The 13,913-nt window shown below is 34.0% G+C and overlaps 1 long non-coding RNA gene across 1 annotated transcript; it reads right to left on the reverse strand.

The window, feature by feature from the left end:
- Positions 1-10,451: 10,451 nt before the first annotated feature.
- Positions 10,452-11,299, reverse strand: LOC142233621 (uncharacterized). The gene is made up of 3 exons (XR_012721455.1): positions 11,207-11,299; positions 10,850-11,099; positions 10,452-10,782 (listed from the first exon to the last, which is right to left on the reverse strand). It is a non-coding gene; the product is annotated as an uncharacterized LOC142233621 (long non-coding RNA).
- Between the last annotated feature and the right edge of the window lie 2,614 nt (positions 11,300-13,913).

The following is a 13,913-nucleotide window of genomic DNA, read 5'->3' on the forward strand; positions in this document are numbered from 1 at the left end:
TGATAAGTATGAATTGAGGCGGCTGCACTTGCCTGATCTTAGTTGGGCCAAAACTACCCTTGTCTGCCGTGGGAGGTCTCTCTCCTCCGGTGCAATGGGCGGCGGTCGGACTCCGAGAACAGGATTAACCTTGTAGCTTCTCACCGCTTCAGCTACAGTATCCTCATGAATCCTGTTCAGACCTGTCTGGTAGTTGCCTGATCTAGAGGCTCTCTTTTGTAACGCTGGATCTCTGGCTCTAGAAGGTGAAGATCAACCATTACATTCCTGGGTGGAGGTTGTCTATCCACAAGATGGTGATTCGGATGACAACTTCGATGGCAACCCAAGAGGTACTGCCTTATATGTAGTTAACAAGGTTTCTTTGTCCGCCCCCCCAAGTGCTGCCGGCAAGCGACTTGAGGACCTTGTTTCTACCGCGGAGCTTATCACAAATTGCAGTGGCATGGGCGGACGACTTATAAAGGCTGTTGAATGTGACCCCGAGAATCTTGGGGGTAATTTGTTGTCGGAATTGTTTCGCCATCGACTCTGACATCGATCGATCGCAAATGTCATCAACAATGGGCCCAGATGCCATGATTGTGCAATCGTCCGCATAAGACACAATCTCGACGCCGTCAGGAGGGGTGGAATCGAGGACAGGTAGAGGTTAAACAGTGCCGGAGATATCACCCCGCCCTGGGGAACTCCCTGTTTAACTCTACGGGGTTTTGACATCTTGTCCCTGAATTCCACGTACGACTGGCGTCCACACATATAATTAAGAACCCAACGCTTCGCCCCTGCCGGTAGGGACGTGTTCTCGATGTCCTCGAATAATGTGGCATGGTTGACCGTATCGAATGCTTTCGATAGGTCAAGCGCCACGCGGACCGTCCTATGACACGGCTTGGGCTGGTTAAGTTCCCTATTGATATGTGTCGAAATGGCATGTAAGGCCGTCGTCGTACTGTGTACCTTACGGAATCCATGTTGATGGTGGGCAGCTGGAAAATTCTCCACCAGGCTGGGGAGAAGTAGTGCCTCAAGTGTCTTGGCTACTGGCGAGAGAAGGGATATCGGTCTGTACGATTCATCTTTACTCGAATCTTTGCCTGGCTTCAGTAGTGGAATCACTCTTCCAGACATCGGGTATAATGAGTGATTCCAAGAACAAATTGAGGAGTCTGGTCAGGTACTCAACTCCCAGTATTCCCAGATGCTTCAGCATTAGCATTGAAATTCCGTCGGGGCCCAGCGCCTTAGATGGTTTCGCGCTGTTGATGACATTGGTAACTTTGGCAGCGGTAAATTGTGGTGTGTCGTCGGCTCGGAGACCACGACGATTGGCTCTCCTTTTCGCTCTATCACTCTCGGGATGCTCGACAAACAGTCGGTTGAAGTATTTGGCGCATCTCTTCGGATCAGTCACAGTCACGTCGCTAAAGGTGACTGAAATCCCATCATCCCTTGTAGCGGGGTTCGAGAGGGCTCTCACTGTTGACCACAATTTACCAGTCCCAGTGCCTAAGTTACATTGCTTCAGGTGCTCTAACCAAGTGTTCCTCTTGTGCTCGTCGACTATCTTACCAATCTCTAGATTTAGTTCACTGATTCTAGGATCAGCAGGGTTAGCACGACGGCGTTCATCACGTTCGTCTGCGAGTCCCGCCGCTTCGGCTGGGAAGTTGGGCCTCACTTGGGCAATTCGACCAGCGGGTATGAAGCGAGCGGCTGCTGCGTTGATGATGTCCCGGAACGCCCTCTGGGCAACATGAACATGAGAGGGGGACGGGAGCTCACTGAAGCGGTGATCGGTGTATCCTCTGAAGCCTTCCCAGTTGGCTTTCTTTTGATTGATAAACGTCCGGCGTTCAGAGGTTATGAAATCGGAGGGTCGGTTAATGGTGAGAATTATGGGGAGGTGGTCCGATCCCAATGAAATGACGGGTTGCCAGGAAACGTCATTTATCAGACCAGGCGACGCTAAAGATAAATCTGGCGAACTGCTGCAGTCACCCATAATTCTCGTGGGGGCCTCTTCGTTCACCATGCAAAATGTGGAGTCATCTATCTGCTCTGCCAAAGCTATGCCTCTCTGGTCATTACCTAGGAGTAAATGCCAAAGTTCATGGTGGGCATTAAAGTCTCCTAGAACCAATCGGTTATGCCCGCACAATAGCCACTCAATGTTTGGGCAATAACCTGGAGCACAGCTACCAACCGGCGGTATATACACATTGTATAGCTCTATATCGGCAGCCCCAGACTTGACTGCTACCCCCATACATTCCATATACGGGTCACTAGTGTCTGGCACAAGCGGGATAGGTCTATACTGCACGGAACGGTGTATTATGAAAGCCAGGCCACCACCTCCACTTCTTGTGCGATCCTTTCGAAGCACATTGTATCCATCACAATGGCGTATGCTGCAGGTGGAATTCAGCTTAGTCTCCTGGATCGCTGCGACCCTTATCCTTTTCCGATTCATAAAGTCCACGATTTCGCTAATCTTACCTCGGAGCCCGTTGCAATTAAATTGCAAAAACAATGCACTATCCGGAACTGGAACAACAATATTGGGCGTAAGATGCTGCGGCGGAGAATATTGTTGAACGGGAGATGTCGGGGGGGTCGCATAGTCAGACGACCCACTGCTGCTATCGCTGGCACAGCATCCTGCCACCTAGTCAGTGTGACTACACTCCCGCAGCGATGTTAAGCCGGAACAGTTCCGGTAATGCACCCACTCCAAGCACCGGTTACACCTGACCGAAACCGAACGGTGGTGGATCAGGTTTCGGCAGACTGAAGAATACCATGGTCCGGGGTTCTCCTCTATCCCGGCTCAGACCAACAGCAAACGGAGAAGGCTCCCCGGGATGCACCTTCTCCAACACAAAAAGACGGACGAAACAACACGTACACTGATGTGGCAGCCGCTGGCCAATGGATGGGGACCATCGGGTCAATCCGGTACACAGAACCCTCCGCCGTGGGATTGCACATCCAAGTCTTTTACAACGATGACCCGTGTGAAGGACTGATCAACTGAATACATGCATTCATACAAAATGGGATAGTATTTGTGGGAAAAAGTCATAACTTTACATTTCGAAATATTAACAAAGATGTGGTTATTTTTACGCCATTCAATTAAAAGATTAATATCATTTTGGAATTCAATACAATGTCTGATGTTTGATATACAACGGAAAATTTTGACATCATCTGCATAAAGTAACAATTGACTGCCCAAATTTACATTTGTAATGTCATTAATAAATAAAAGGAAAAGCAAAGGTCCCCTGCTGAATACCGGATTTTACAATAATGCAGTCGGAATATGTGCCGTTGATCTTAACAAATAGCGACCGGTCAGTTAAATAAGATTTTATCCATGAATAAAGAGAGGAATGAATTCCCATTTTATACAGTTTTTTTTAACAAGATTTGATGTTGCACTTTATCGAAGGCTTTAGTAAAATCGATATAAAAAAAACATCTATTTGATTACCATTTTCAATGCCATTTATTACCATTTATGCAATAATTAGTGAATAAACAAAGATTTGTCGCAGTAGATCTTCCATGGAAAAATCCATGTTGCTTCGATGAAATCAGATTTTTAAAAATCGCAAAAAGTCTTTAGCTTACGATCTTATCTAAAAGTTTAGGTATAATGCTTAATTTTACAATAGGACGATGATTCTCTACAAGATCTCTGCGCCCAGACTTGTGTACTGGAGATCTATAACTATTTCCATACATTTAAAAATGATCCTTCAGAAAGTGATTGATTAAAAATTGTGGTAAGCGGGTAAGATAGTGAGGAGGCACAGTTACGAAGAAATAAAGGTGGTATTCGAGCCAAACCAGGACTTTTGCTGATGTCTAGTTCCCACAAAGCTTGAAGCACCTCAGATTGATGTATTATCATTGATCCAATATCGGTTAATTGATACACAACATTCAAATAATTAGAATATGTGTCTTTGTAGGCAGCGTTGTCGTAAACAGATGAAAAATAATCGGCAAATAAATTTGTTATATGTTTTTCTCCAGAAACAGAAATCTCTTTCCAATTTAGATATGCAACTTCCATCAATGAAAACAAGATCTAAAATGCGACTAACGTCGTTCAAAACATTGTTTTTTGGAACAACCCAAGCGAATAAAGTTTATCACAGAAGTAGCTTTCAGCGTAATTTGTTATGTTGAAGGGCAACAGCTTTGTTCAGCCTCACAAAACTCCTAAGCAATCCTACCCAGATTAAAATCACCGAGTATACACGGAGTTTGCCAATCTTGTAAAGTTGCTACACCGAAAGAATTTTCTTCGTAAAAAGAACGAAAAATTTCGTTAAAAGTACGAAATTTGTCATTGTTTTACAACCAAAGAAACTTTTCATTAAAAGTACGAAATATTTCGTACTTTTTACGAAGAAAAGTTCTTCCAAAATTTTCGTAGTTTGTAAGAAAAAAATTCGTACTTTTTATGAAGAATCTTCGTACTTTTTATGAAAAATCTTCGTACTTCTTATGAAACAATTTCGTTCTTTTTATGAAAATGTTTCGTACTTTTTATGAAAAATTTTCTTAGTTTTTATGAAAAATGTTCGTACTTTTTATGAAAAACTTTCGTACTTTTTTCTGAAAAATGTTCGAACTTTTAGAAAAACAATTTATAGTTGAAAGTGCATTTGGTTGTAGTTGTAAGTGTGAAAAATGACATTTGAATAATTTTTAGTTTTATTGCTTCACTTTTATTCATAGCGCGCTATCACCCAAATGAGAAGTAGCATAGACTTGCATAAAAAATAGAATAAAGGAATACACTCAAGCACATTATAAAAGACAATTTAATGCCGCGAACGGAAAGTTTACAACTTCAATGAAACTTCTTCGTTATTTCAAAGAAAATGTTTCGTACTTTTTATGAAGAAATTTTAACGCAGAATGTTTCGTAAAATATTCGTAAAAACTTCTTCACAAAATTCATGAAATATGAAGAAAGTTTCGTTAAAAGTACGAACTTTTTACGAAGAAAAGTTTATGTAGAATGTTTCGTAGAAGTTTCGTATATTCGTAAAATGTTCTTCGTAAAATTTACGAAAATGAATGAAAATTTCGTTATTTTAATGAAAAATTCAGGAAGAATAGTTAATGAAGAATTCTTCGTAAAATTAACGAAGAGAATTCTTTCGGTGTAGAACTGCTTCAATGTTGAGCAAGTGCCATTGATATACTTCATGACGACTATTTCTCGTCTTTCTTGATAACGCATTGAGGGCAACAAAACAGCTACATATATTTGTTCCCCTTCCAAATGTGCGTGCGGAAGAATGATTTCCCTACTAGCAAATGTCGACTGAATTGCTAGTAAAACTCCCCCTCCTCTTGAAGTACTTTCCGTTAGAATTCTGTCAGGTCTATAGATTTGATAAGATGGATCAGTAACTCACTTGAAACAAAATTAGAAGTAAGCCAAGTTTCAACAATAGCAATTACATCAAAATCATGATTTGATCCATTTAAGTATAATTCATTCGTTTTAGTGCGTAAGCCACCAGCGTTGTGATAAAAAATGTTTATAGCATTAAATTGTGACAATCCCTTTATAAGATTTCCACAGCAAGGTGTTTTTCGGTTTCACTTGCCACGTCCACCGGTTGCAAGATTTTTGGTTTTGTTATGAAACGCGTTAACTTGATTGAAAGTGGCCACAAATCCTTATTTAAAACTTTCGTATATAGAGGTTCAGGAACCCCAAGCTTAAAATTCACAAAGTGAAGTTTTGTTATGTCGGCATCCTTTTTCACGAATTTAATGCAAGATAGTAAATTTGCGTCTACATTCAGCTTACCAGCAACATAATTCTTAATTGCATCCGGCTTTGTAGATACTTTAAACTTTGAAATATGTATATGTTTCATTCTATGCACTACTTCAAATGCATCACAATCAGAATTAGTACCAAAAACATTTCTCTTGTTTTGTTTTGGTTTTTTCTTTCTTTGTTTATTTTTATGTCTAAAGGTGAGTACTATGTTCGGTTTTTTTCACCAAAACACCAAATTAAAAGTACAAATATATTTATGAAGACGATTATATTTTGATCGAGTCTTGCCAAATAATGATTGGAAAAGATCCAAGGAATTGATTGCAAATTATTTTATATTTCTAAATTAGTTAATTAAAAAAAGTAACCGTGAAAACAAGTTGGTTTTCAGCTTGAAAACTGAACATAGTACTCAGCTTAACGGTCGTTGAGAGCATCTTCAAAATGCTCGCTCTCATCCACCAAAGCAATAGACGAAGAGGCAAGGGGACCACTCAATACCTGTTTAGAAACTTTATTATGTTTGTTATTGCAATTATTGGCATTATTTTTAGTACTTGCAGAGATAACATTGATACTGTTGAGCTTGCATTCAAGAACGGCAAATTTCTCTTGCATTTCTCTCATTTGAATTGAGAGAATTTCAATCTTACTTTTTGTGTCATTTGAAACAACACAGTAATCACATCGCCATGTATAATTAGGATTGTTAACAAGCAATTTTATGTGATCAGACAACAAATTCACACATTTGGTGTGGAACATTCGACCACAAATGGAAACACATTTAATAAAATCAATTGATGATAATATCTTATCGGGAGGATTAGATATTTCCGCTTTGCAAACACCGCAAACTTTCGCCATGACAGCCGATCAAGAAAATACGTCTGTATTGGATGAATATACAGTGAATACTGATTCCATGTTAAGCTCAATGACAAGGGACCTCCTTTTTTATAGCCGAGCCCGGGCGGCGTTCCACATTGCAGTGAAACCACTTAGAGAAGGTTTGAAACCCTCAGAAATATCACCAGCATTACTGAGGTGGGATAATCCTCCGCTGAACAACTTTTTGGTGTTTGGTAGAAGCAGGAATCGATTCCATGACCTTGTGTATGCAAGGCGGGCATGCTAACCATTGCACCACGGTGGCTCCCATGCACACCTCTAATTCATCCTCGTTTGTTGTTTCCATTCTATCACTTGATTCATGTTTATTTATACTTTCTTGCACGCAGCGAAATTATTTCTCATTGTCTTGTATTGAGTACACACAAAAAATTATCACCGAAATTGTTTCAATTAAACACTTTGAATCAATTAACATATTAATTGAATCCGTTTCCAAATTCAATTAATATGTTAATTGATTCAATTAATTATTTAATCAAATCCGAATAAAAACCAATTAAATGTATGATTGATATTTGTTACATTTCCATTTAAAATATTAATTGATTCAATCACCTTTGAGAGAGAAAGATCGAAAAGAGAACAAGAGAATGGGTATTTATTCAACAACGTTTGAGGGACAGATCAGTCTGTGGAAGTAACTCGTAATGAACGGTTGGGTTTTTGTTTTTCGCGTAATTTGAAAAACATGATTGGCGACGTTCTGTCTGCTGCATTTGAAATGTGTTCATAAATATTTTGAACAACAACAAATCATACAAAAGGGTTGAAAAAATAAAGTGTGCAACAATAAATGCGGTAAAGGTGTAAAAAAAATATACGGCAGAACGCATTTGAAAGTACCTATGATTGTGTTTTATGGTATTATAAAACTGGAAAACGATCTACGTTTATTGAAGGTAAGCAATTGTGAAATGTGAATACCGTTTTCCATTGAATCCTGTTTACAATAAACGGATTAAAATAATATATTTTTTATTAATTTCTTTTAGTGAGCAACTTTATTTCATGAAATTGGTCAATCAATCAACTCCATCATTTTATCAAATAAAAAGTTGAGTACCGTAGTGATCTTTTACAATTTCTTTTTTCACTCCTACGTAGAAAAAAAATTCACCAAAATATTTCCAATTAAAAAGTTGATTGAAGTTGAAAACTTTTTCAATTAAAAAATTAATTGATACTATTTTTCAAACTTTTAATCTTTTAATCAAACGAGAAACATTAAGTCAATGATTGAAAATTTTTAAATTTTCAATTTAAAAATTAATTGATACAATTAACTTTTTAATCAAACTCAGAAGAATAAGACATTTAAAAAATTATGGCTATATTATTTAAATTCTTAATTAAATTTTTTTTGAAACTATAAATAATTGAATCAATTGAAATATAGTAATATTTCACTACAAATAGTTTCGTTTTTAATTAAAAAATAATTGAATTTTGCAATCAAAATCAAATAAAAATTTAATTGTATCAATTAAAAAATTAATTGAAATTTGAAATTTAGAGAGCAGCATATCTTATATATAATCTAATGAGATGCATTACAATATCTATGTAATAATTTTTATTTCCAGAATTTTCAAAGTACTATCAATATATAACTAAACATTGCTTTGCCATTATATTTGTCTCTGATTGGTTCAAATTTTAATAGACGATTTCAATGTGTCAAAATTTTGGAATGGAATTGCTACTAAAATTAAATTAAACTCAGCCCCTTAATACACCTTTTATGCTGAAAGACTACAACGGCAAAAGAAGGTTATAAATTTTCAACCTGGAACAAAGAATTCAAATTGACATTCTGTGAAAGCAATGTTTAACAAAATTAACTTTTAATTGCACAAAACTAAGTTCTAATTATTCTTTTTATTTTCAGAAAAACTAATTTAGCTTAAAGGCTGATGATTTATTGGAAATCTAGGCACATATACATATTCACGGAATCAATTAATTGTGTGCTTGAATCAATTAAAAAAAAGATTGGTTTTTGACATAAAATTCAATCAATGATTTAATGAATTAATTAAAATTTTAATTAATTTCACGACAGAATATTTGATTTATTCAATTAAATAATTGATTGATATTGGCAACAAATTTCAAACAAAAATTAATATATTCTGACCCAAAATGTTATTCAATGTTGTTTGAAATAAAAGAAAATATGTGTTTCTTATAAAAAATATTCAATATTTTATTTTTGTGAATTATGCTATAAAGTGGGTACTAAGTTCGAGTTTAGACGCTAAAATCAAAAATAAATCAATAAAAAAAGTATAAAAAACCTCTTTGATGTAAATTTTAATATCACTTGATGGAAAATAGCCCAAAAACAGCTTTTTATAAACTTTATATTCTTTAAAATGCACCCAGAAAAAAGTGACCGCTTCTTTAAGTTAAAATTAACTCATTGTGAAGAAAGTTTAACTTCGTATAGCGCCAAAGACATTTTTATTTGTTTGAACGATGCGATTTTCGTAGAAATTAAGTAGAATTCATTCCATATATTAGTTAACATCTTCCTATATTTATGTACCACTATACTACAGAATGAAAAAAATTAACTGAATTGAATCCAGATATGGAATGATTTTATTGAACTTTTTTCATTCATTTGGACAAATCTTACATATTTGTGGTAAACCTTTTACTTCAAAATTAGAACTGCTTGCCTGTGTTTTTAAATACAGTTTTATTTATGTATATAGGCAGTTTTTTTTACAATAAAAGACATGTTTTATTAATATATTAAATATATTTATTAAGAATCAACAGCATCGACTGTCCTTGAAATATTAGTTTATTATTCCACTATTTCAAATTTACCAACTGTAAAACGTAATGGTTTTCTTCTTCTTCCTTTCACTTTTAATAAGATGCTGCGTAACGATTTTGTCCTCCTTTTACAATTTCAATATACCTACAAATATAGAAAATCATAAACCAATTTTTTCACAAAAGGGTAGCGTCACAGTATGAATGTTACCTGATAATTGAAGATTCCAAAATGAAGACGAATGAAGGGGTTGTTTTTCTGTTGCTGTTTTCTTTCTTTATACACCATCACGAACATTGATAGACTTATTGTTTGTTATTTATGTTCAATAATTTTGAAAAAAACGAACAATTTTCTCACTAATTTAAAATTACAAATATTTTATATATTTTATTTGTTATTTATAAGTTATTTTACTATATTACTTTTTAACAATCTCTCCATAACAACGCGATTCCAACTAAAAAAACAACCCGCGCGCAAACATATCGATTACATCGATGACAGATATCGATAAAAGAAATATAGGAAAATTGTCTATATTTTAACAAGTGTGTTTCCTTAAGTTTTCAATGGATTGAATACTTCTTAGTTCGAATGAACTAAAATATTTTGCTATGCTAAGTGTTATTCTTATGTATGATAAGCTTTCTATAATAAAGGAAGTCAGAATTATCATTTTATAAGAAATTTTACTAAATTTGAGGAAACTTGGTTGTAGTTCGGTTTTTGTTTATTTTTACGAATGCTTTGTTATCAGTGAAAAAAATTTTCTTGTTCAGTAGTAAATTCTTATACCCAGCGAAGAAAACAGTATTAGTAAAATTCAATGCCTTATTCTAGTTAATGAACTATTCCTAACTGCTTTCAAATTAGGATTTTTTTACTGAAACAAGTAAATTTTATTATTTCACACAAAAATTTGACCTAATGGAAATAAAATGGCTTAGTTTAGCCATTTTTGGTAACCATTTTTTCCTTTAGTTTCGAAGGCACTTTTTTCTGGGTATGGAAGAAAAGAAATCGTGAAAAATTGGCGATTTTAGTGGCTAAACTCGATCTTACTAAAAGAATTTAGTTCTTATTTGGGTGTTTTGTTCTAACATAACTTACATATACAATTACGATTAATAACAACTTAGGGTGAAAAATAAACTATATAAGTCATCTTCCTTATCATAATAACAAAGTCAGCATGTTCCTTCTAATATGTCGATAATAAATCAGCAGTCTGTAAGCTAAATTCATTTTTCTGAAAGTAAACAGAATAACTAGAACTTATTTTTGTTCAATTAAAAGTTAATCTTGTCAAACATTACCTGCATTGAATATCAAGTTGAATATTTAATTCCAGGTTGAAGATTTATATTCTTCTTTTGTCATTGAAGACATTTAGCATAAAAAACCCCTTAATACACTTAAGGGGCTCTGAAAGTTTAATTTAGTAGCAATTCCTTTCCAAAATTTCCACACATTGAAATCGTCTATAAAAATTTGCACCAATCACGGACAAAAATAATGGCAAAGCAATGAACTATTTGGTATTATATTGATGATACTTTACAAATTCTGGAAATAAACAATTTAAATGGAAACTATATATTTTTATTATACACATTTATTCCTATTTTCTGATATTTTTCATACTTTTAAATCCAAACTAAAGAAATTTTTACCATTAAATAGAGATTGAAATACAGACTAATGGTATCCGGGGTTTTTTATAATAAAAATAAAACCACGGTTTTGAGTTGCGTAGAAACTTTATTAATTAAAATTAAAACACTAACTGAACTTGTAAGATGACAATTGATTCTTTTATACCAAATTAATGCTTACATATCAATAAAATTATGGTCTTACAATTAATGCTTAGTTTGTTAATTAGTTAATTCCGAGGAACTTTTGGCATATTGGCACAGTTCCTTGGAATTGGTGAAATATGTATTTTAATATCAATAATATTATGGTCTTACAATTAATGTTTAGTTTACAGTTCTTTGGAATTGGTGAAATATGCATTTTATGATTAAAATAAATTTAGCGGAAGTTTCGTTCTGTTTATTAAATAAAGAATGAAAAGAAAATGAAATGAATAAGGTGGTTCACATAGGTGTAGCTATAACAATAATGTGGTTCACGATGATTTATATTACAAACATAGGTGTAGCTATAACACCCCCACCGTTAGTTTGAGGCTCCGACGAAATTACAAATTTTTGCTTAGGTTTCAATATAAACATAATGCAAATGATTATTATGAATAATATTATTATCGCGTCAATGCTAAAGCTTAATACTATTGTTTTGTTATTGCGGTGTATTATGTCATTCATGTTATTTTCATATTGTTTTTGTTTTAGAGTAAGAGTTTCAAGGTTGAGATCGTTAATGGTAATGTTTTTCAATTCTTTAATTTTTGTTACTATATTAGGTAATACAATTTTATCATAGAGTTTTATGTGAACATTCGTATAAGTTTTGTTTAGGGTTTGAATCTGGCAATTTTCAAATTTGAGAAGAAAGTTTCCTGTTTGTTTTAACGTCATTTTATTACAATTATGATTGATGATTGAATTAAAGTTTTTAAATATTAAAACACCTGGAATTATTTCAATAACAATTGAGTCATTTAATAGTTTCATTGGACATTTAGCTTCTTCAAACATTAAAATATTTCTTAAACATTCATTGTTAATTTTTATCATATTTTTCAGTAGTTTGTTTTCAACATTCGGTTCATATATATTATTATTAGAATTAACTAAAACTTCCTTCGTATTTAGTGTTATGGATTTGTTAAATATATTAGGCATGGGTTCAAAATGGATTCTTGAATAATGTTCTTCAGACAATTCTGGTATTTGTAAAATAATAATGAGGTTTTCATTGTGAAAAGCTACTGAAACTTTAATATCTTTGTAGCATTCAAAATCCGTTATAAGTTCTAATTCGGTTGCAGTTAATATGTTTGATGGAATTATTCCTAGTTTGCTAGAGAATATAATTTGTCCTATGTCGTCTATATGGTCTTTAAATAGTATAATGTCATTGTTAATTTGATAAACTTGTGTCATGTATGTAAATTAGTCTTCTAAACTGCTTATCTTGTTCTGTATTGTTCTCTTGAAATTATTTAAGTATTTTTCTATTTTGTATTGTTGGCCGTTTATATGGTTAGTAATATTTTGTATTTGGGAAGATATCAGATCGTTTACTTGTGTAAGTTTGTCCAACTTGTCAGTTAGATTTGATTGTTTACTATAGAGATATTTAAGTTTGTTTGCGATTTCTTTTTCGTCATCACTGTCCATAGTTCCTGCTATTATTTTTAATCCTTTACCTAAAATGTTTGCTATTCCGCGTTTTGATTTGAAATGAGGACATAGACTATCTATTTTGGCTTGAAGTAGGTTGAAATTTGTATCTATAGTGTTAATTAAAGGTTTATTATCAAGTGTAGTTGTTTTAAGTGTGTTGATGTTTTCCATGATTGTGTTTAATGTGTTTTGGTATGCAGTTAGATTCACGATGTGTAGAATTTTGTTGTAATGTGTAATTGGTTTGAATTTTCCGATTTTTATTGGTATATATCCGTTGTTATTGGTCAAGTCTTGAATGTCAAGGTTTTGTGCCATTGTAGTTGTAATCAGTATCAGAAGTGGGTCCATTGTCTAAAAAGGATAAGGGAATAGTTTAAGATTTTATAGTTGGGTTATCTCTGTCTTGGTATCGCTTCTTAGGTTTGATGTGTACTTTATAATATTTTAGTTTGGTTATCGTATTCTCTATATGGTCATCATCTATTTGTGTACCGTCTATTTTCCTATATTTCCTATGGTTTTTTCCTCCTCTTATTTCTTTGATAAAATTTGTTCCATTTTCTAATGTAATATCTTCTCTATCTTTATTTAACTTGTTTATGTATTTTTCTTTTTTGCTGATTATTTTGTCATATATGTCTTTATAATCGTTCTCGTGGATTTTTCCGTTAATAAAATCAATTGGTTTATGTCCAGTAGTAAAGGGTGATTCTTTTGAGGTTAGGATTTTCATGCATTAGTATTTGACAGATCACGTGGGATTTCAGACATGGTGTCAAAGAGAAAGATGCTCAGTATGCTTTGACATTTCATCATGAATAGACTTACTAACGAGCAACGCTTGCAAATCATTGAATTTTATTACCAAAATCAGTGTTCGGTTCGAAATGTGTTTCGCGCTTTTTTATCGACAAATTTTGTTCAGCGATGAGGCTCATTTCTGGTTGAATGGCTACGTAAATAAGCAAAATTGCCGCATTTGGAGTGAAGAGCAACCAGAAGCCGTTCAAGAACTGCCCATGCATCCCGAAAAATGCACTGTTTGGTGTGGTTTGTACGC

The sequence above is a fragment of the Haematobia irritans genome, chromosome 4 (assembly GCF_050003625.1).
Source record: "Haematobia irritans isolate KBUSLIRL chromosome 4, ASM5000362v1, whole genome shotgun sequence".
In the NCBI taxonomy this organism is placed as follows: domain Eukaryota; kingdom Metazoa; phylum Arthropoda; class Insecta; order Diptera; family Muscidae; genus Haematobia; species Haematobia irritans.